The sequence below is a fragment of the Mandrillus leucophaeus genome, unplaced genomic scaffold (genome assembly GCF_000951045.1).
Source record: "Mandrillus leucophaeus isolate KB7577 unplaced genomic scaffold, Mleu.le_1.0 Scaffold140, whole genome shotgun sequence".
Lineage (NCBI taxonomy): Eukaryota > Metazoa > Chordata > Mammalia > Primates > Cercopithecidae > Mandrillus > Mandrillus leucophaeus.
In genome coordinates, this window is record NW_012101366.1 from 6,655,220 (window position 1) to 6,662,111 (window position 6,892).

The following is a 6,892-nucleotide window of genomic DNA, read 5'->3' on the forward strand; positions in this document are numbered from 1 at the left end:
ATTCTCATGCCTCAGCCTCCTGAGTAGCTGGGATTATAGACACCTGCCACCACGTCTGCCTAATTTTTGTATTTTTAGTACAGAATGGGTTTTGCCATGTCGGCCAGCCTGGTCTCGAATTCCTGACTTTGAATGATCTACCCACCTCGGCCTCCCAAAGTGCCAGGATTATGGGCGTGAGATACCATGCCTGGCCAAATACAAGTTTAGTCTTCAAAATATATAAAGCAAAAAGTGAAGGAAGTAACTAGGTGGAAAGAGAAATTAGAGGACATATGGATCGGGCTGGCAACAACTCATCTCAGTGACCAATCTTTTAAAAAATTATTTAATTATTTATTATTTTAGAGATAGGGTCTTACTCTGTCACCCAAGCTGCAGTGAAGTGGTGCTACTACCATAGCTCACTGCAACCTAGAACTCCTAGGCTTAAGTTATCCTCCTGCCTCAGCCTCCTGAGTAGCTAGGACTACAGGCAGGTACCTCCATGCTAGGCTAATTTAATTTTTTTTTTTTTGTAGAGGCAGGGTGTTGTAATGTTGCCCAGGCTGGTCTTGAACTCCTGGCCTCAAGTGATCCTCTTGCTTTGGCTTCCCAAAGTGCTGTGATTACAGGCATGAGCCACTGTGCCTGGCTTAAATTTTTTTTTTATTGATACATACTAATTGTGCTTATTTATGAAGTCCATGTGATATTTTGACGCATATATACAGGTGTATTGGTCAAATAAGGTTATTTAGGATATCCATCAACTCAAACATTTATAATTTCTTTGTGTTGGGAATATTTCAAATCTTCCCTTCCAGCTATTTCAAAATATACAGTAAATTACTGTCAAGTAAAGTTACCCTACTATGTTATTAAACACTAGAACTTACTCCTTCTGTCTAACTATATTTTTGTACCCTTTAACCAACTTTTCTTCCTCCCGACCCTCTTCTTCCCAGCCTCTGGTAACCATCATTCTACTCTCTACCTCCATGAGATCAACGTTTTTAGCTTTCATATATGAGACAGAACATTTGATATTTCCCTTTCTGTGTCTGGCTTATTTCACATAAAATAATGACCTACAGTTCCATCATGTTGCTGCAAATGACAGGATTTCTTTCTTTTTTTTTTTTATAGCTGAACAATATTGTGTACATATACCATATTTTTCTTTATTCATTTGTCTATTGATGAACACTTAGGTTGATTCCAAATCTTGGCTATTGTGAATAATGCTACAATAAACATGCAAGTATAGGTATCACTTTGATATACTGATTTCTTTTCCTTTGGATAAACACCCAGTAATGGGATTGCTGGATCCCATGGTAGTTCTATTTTTAGTTTTCTGAGAAACCTTCATACTGTTGTTTATACTGACTATACTAATGTATATTCCCACCAACAGTGTATAAGAGTTCCTCTGTTCTCTGCATCCTCGCCAGCATTTGTTATTTTTAGTCTTTTTGCTTATAGCCAGTCTAACAGGGGTAAGATGGTATGCCATGGTTTTAATTTGCATTTCCCTGATGATTAGTGATGCTGAACATTTTTTCATATACCTCTTGGCCACTTGTATGTCTTCTTTTGCGAAATGTCTATTCATGTCTTTTGCCTGCCCACTTTTCAATGGGATTATGTGGATTTTTACTGTTGGGTTGAGTTCCTTGTATTTTCTGGATATTAGTCCCTTGTTGGATGAATAGTTTGCAAATATTTTCTCTCTACAGGCTGTCTCTTCAATTTGTTGATTGTTTCCTTGGCAGTGCAGAAGTTTTTTAGTTTAATCTAGTCCTATTTGTCTATTTTTGGTTTTGTTGCCCGTGCTTTTGAAGTCTTAGCTATAAAATCTTTGCCTGGATCAATGTTCGGAAGCATTTTTCTATGTTTTCTTCTAGTAGTTTCATAGTTTCAGGTCTTACTTTTAAGTCTTTAATCCACAAGTTAGTTTTTGTATATGGTGAGAGATAGAAGTCTAATTTCATTCTTCTGCATATGGTTTTACAATTTTCCCAATATCATTTGTTGAAGAGACTGTCCTTTATCCAATGTATATTCCTGGCACCTTTGTCAAAAATCAGTTGTCTGTAAATAAGTAGTTTGTTTCTGGATTCTCTATTCTCTTCCATTGGTCTATATGTCTGTTTTTATACCAATACCATGCTATTTTGGTTACCATAGCTTTGTAGTATGTTTTGAAGTCAGGTAGTGTGATGCTTCCACCTTTGTTCTTTTTATTCAGTATTGCTTTGGCTATTCAGGCTTTTTGTGGGTCCACATAAATTTTAGGATTGTTTTTCTATTTACATAAAAAATGTCATTGGCATTTTGACAGGTATTGCATTGACTGTATAGATTGCTTTGGGTAGCATGGTCATTTTAACAATATTAATTAATCCATTAGCATGGGATGTCTTTCCATTTGTTTGTGTTCTCTTCAATGTCTTTTGTCAGTGTTTTGTAGTTTCCCTTGGGGAGTTCTTTCTCCTCCTTCATTAAATTTATTACTAGGTATTTCATGTTTTTTTGGCAGCTATTGTAAATGGGATTGCTTTCTTGATTTCTTTTTCAGCTAGTTCATTATTGGTGTATAGAAACTTTATTTGTTTTTGTATGTTGATTTTGTATACTGAAACTTTACTGAATTTGTTTATCAGTTCTAACAGTTTTTATGATGGAGTCTGGGTTTTTCTCTATATAAGATCATGTCCTTTACATAGAAGGACAATTTGACTTCCTTTATTTCCAATTTGAGGGCCTTTTGTTTATTTCTCTTGTCTGATTGCTCTGGCTAGGACTTTCAGTACTATGTTGAATAAGAGTCGTGTAAGTGGGCATCCATGTCTTGTTCCAGTTCCTAGATGAAAGGCTGTCTGTCATCTTTTCCCCATTTAGTATGATGTTAGCTGTAGGTTTGTCATAAATAGTCTTTATTAAGTTCAGGTATGTTCCTTCTGTGCCTAATTTGTTGAAAGTTTTTATCACCAAGGGATAACTGTAAGTCCAATCAAATCTCTTTCTTTTGTAAATTGCTCAGTCTTGGGTATGTCTTTATCAGCAGCATGAAAACGGACAAATACATGGCCCTTATGGGAATTTTCAGCCCCAATTCATTTCATCTGGGCTGTTCACAAAATTTCAATGTATGAATTCAGGACATAGCACTATCAATAAAGTACTCTTCTGAAAAGACCTGCTCCTGACTCTAAATACCTACTCAAGACTCAAGACTGATGTACAAATTTACAGGAAATACAGGGGATAAAGAACATAGTAAGTGACGCCTTTCTGTAAACAACCAAATTCAGAAAGATATTCTACAGGAAAAGTGATCCAAATTCTTCAACAAATTAATGGCAGAAAAAATTGGGGTAGGAGAAAAGGAACTGTCTAAAATTACAAAAGACTCATAATATATTAAACACATATAAACTAAAGGTAGTATAGACCTTGGTTGAATTCTAATTTGTATAAAACTAGGCTTATTAGATGACATCTAATAGATGATATCTAGGCTGAGTATTATTAGATGATATCAAGGAATTACTGTTCAATTTGTTAGGTGTGATAATGGCATTGTGGATTTTAAAACAAGTTATCAGCTGGGTGCGGTAGCTCATGCCTGTAATCCCAGCAGTTTGGGAGACTGAGCGGGCAGATCATGAGGTCAAGAGATTGAGACCGTCCTGGCTGACATGGTGAAACCCCGTCTCTACTAAAAACACAAAAGTTATCTGGGCGTGGTAGTGCGTGCCTGTAGTCCCAGCTACTCAGGAGGCTGAGGCAGGAGAATCGCTTGAACTCGGCAGGTGGAGCTTGCAGTGAGCTGAGATCATGCCACTGCACTCCAGCCTGGTGACAGAGTGAGACTCCATCTCAAAAAAACAACAACAGCAGCAGCAGCAGCAGCAACAACAACAACAACAACAAAACCCAAAAAACAAAAAAAGAAAAAACAGAAACAAGTTATCTGTTAGAGATGCACACTGAAGAATTATCTTTCTTGTCTTGTAGCTATCAACTGTCAAACCATTAAGACAGTAAGAATCAGTCTGATCAGGATTAAGATTGACTGAGAGAAGATTGCAGAGACTTAGACTTTAAGCTGGGTGCAGTAGCTGGTTGAGATTTTGGGATTGCCTTACTTAGAGGTCTAATGAATGCCTTTAATGTACAATGCCTGCATGGGAAGAAGGGTATGCATGGATATTAATCAGCTTAAGGATAAGCTGTCACCAACTATGTTTCTTGGTGAACTAAACACATTTTTAACCCAACACACATTTCTTTTTTTCTTTTTCTTTTTTTTTTTTTTGAGACAGAGTTTCACTCTTATCACCCAGGCTGGAGTTAAATGGTGCCATCTCAGCTCACTGTAACTTCTACCTCCTGGGTTCAAGCATTTCTCCTGCCTCAGCCACCCCAGTAGCTGGGATTACAGGCATGAGCCACCACGCCTGGCTAATTTTGTATTTTTAGTGGAGACAGGATTTCACCATGTTGGCCAGGCTCCTGACCTCAGGTGACCCACCTGCCTTGACGTCCCAAAGTGCTTGGATGAGCCACCGTGCCCTGTCCCAACACACATTTTTAACCCTCTCCTTGACAACTGCCATCATAGAGCCTGGAGACCTAAGTACTGGATTGGCTTTCCCAGTTTTCTTTATACCAAGGGGTGGCCATGTGAGATATAAATGAAAATCTTTTTGCAGAGAGGCCTCTAGGAAAACTCTTTCATAAAAGAAACAAATGATGTTGGTGGCCCTCCTTTTTCCTTTCTTGAATTTGGATATGATTTCTGGAGCTGTAACAGCTCTTGCAACCATGAGGAAAATCCTCTAAACTAATGTGAGCAACTACCTACCCCCGCTCTTCTTTAGAGCAATAAAAAATAAAATTTATGTTTAATTAAGCCACTGTTAGTTGAATTATTCTGTTATTTGCAGAAGAAAGTATTCCTAACCTATATATCAGAGCAAAATGCTGGCAATTCCTATCTCATAAACTTTCATGAGGATTGAATAAATAAAACGCCTAACACTTGCCTAGGCAATTTACACATTCCTCTGTCCACCCTACTTCCTAGATCAATTTAGCTACATATTGGGAGGAAGTTATAGTTTGATTATACCTTTTTATTAAAGCAGAGCTGAGAACCATAGACAGTATTTTAATTTGCAAAGGTGTCAGTTTTATGTAAGGTTAGGATAACATTTTTCTGGTTTGTTCCATACTCTCATTCATCATGCTCAATATTTTTGTTGACCTCTTTGGCCAGAAGAGTTTACTGCTCCAGCATCTTCCTGGAAGAGTCCACAATTGGGCTAAATCTATTTTAACCATTTCCCTCTAGATTTTTAAATTGTACTTGCCTACACAGACATTCCCCTGACACTTTTCTGTAAGCTTGCAAGCCTGGCATTTTCTTCTATTTTTCTTTGTTAGTTTAGTTGCTGCCTAAAAGCAAGACTAGGCTCTCACAGAGGTAGAATGGGGCCAGGTGCAGTGGCTCACGGCTGTAATCTCAGCACTTTGGGAGGCTGAGAGGGTGAATCACGAGGTCAGGAGATCAAGACCAACATGGTGAAACCCCGTCTCTACTAAAAATACAATATATATACACATACACACACACACACACATATACACATATATGTATATACACACACACATAATATATATATATATATACACACACACATATAATATATACACACACATATATATGTGTGTGTATATGTGTGTGTGTGTATATATATATATCTGGGCGTGGTGGCTCATGCCTGTAATCCCAGGTACTCAGGGGGCTGAGGCAGGAGAACTGCTTGAACCTAGGAGGCAGAGTCTTCAGTGAGTCGAGATCCAGCCACTGCACTCCAGCCTTGGCGAAAGAGTAAGACCCCATCTGGAGGGTGTCGGGGGGAAGAGGTATAATGGACAGCAGCAAACCACAGGTGTGATAGGAGAGAATACTAAGTTGAGATCAGCCTCCTAAAATATGAATCCGATTTCAGGATCATTTATTCATGTGACTGTCAAGAACGCCTCTGAACAGGAGGAGGACTTTGGGGAGAGAGTGGGGTTTGTTGAAAGGGCACCGAGAAGGGAGGGGGGTGGTACCCAAACAGTTTGCTTACATAATGTTTTTTGGACCTGAAATATGTAGAAAAGTACTTTGAAAATAAAGTACTGTACCGAAGTTTAATTATTTTTCTTATTGTTTGCATATTCTCCCTCCCAGATAATTTACAGAGGGCGCTAAAGCTGATCCCCTGGGAGCTTCAGAGTTTAATGACTCCGCCTGACGATTTCTATTCTTTTCCACAATGTGCTAAGTCAAATTATGGCCAAATTACCAATCGCATGGTGATTCAGCTTCTAAATATATTTTGCAGTGTTTCCAAAAGTTAAAAAAAAAAAACAAATCTTTACCTAAATTGTTTTTACATGCTTCACCTTAAATCAGTTATTCGGTTCCTTTGAAGAATATGCTGCTTTAGCAGCCCCCAAAGTGAACCCAGATACCCAGGACTACTGATTGTTACGTCAGAGTTTTTGAAAACGCCAATACTAGAAACAGGTCGACAGTTAAGGAGAGGCGGGCCTCAAACTAAAGCAGAACCTTCTCAAAACCACTTATATTTCAAGAGATGGATTAAGCGAAAAGAGCTGTACAAATAAATAAGCTATTTTCTATGCGCCTGTTATAGGCAAGGCACTGCACTCCCTTGTTACTTGTTAATTTACAAGAAGACTTGCCGGTCCAGGGAAAGGGAGAAGGGATCGAGGCAAGGTTTATGGAGGGCGGCGAACTGCACTATGCGTGGCGCGGGGCTGAGCTTGCGGAGCCCGGGGTTCTGGTGCCTGGCGCCAGCTGCCAGGTAGGGGCGCGCGTCCTGCG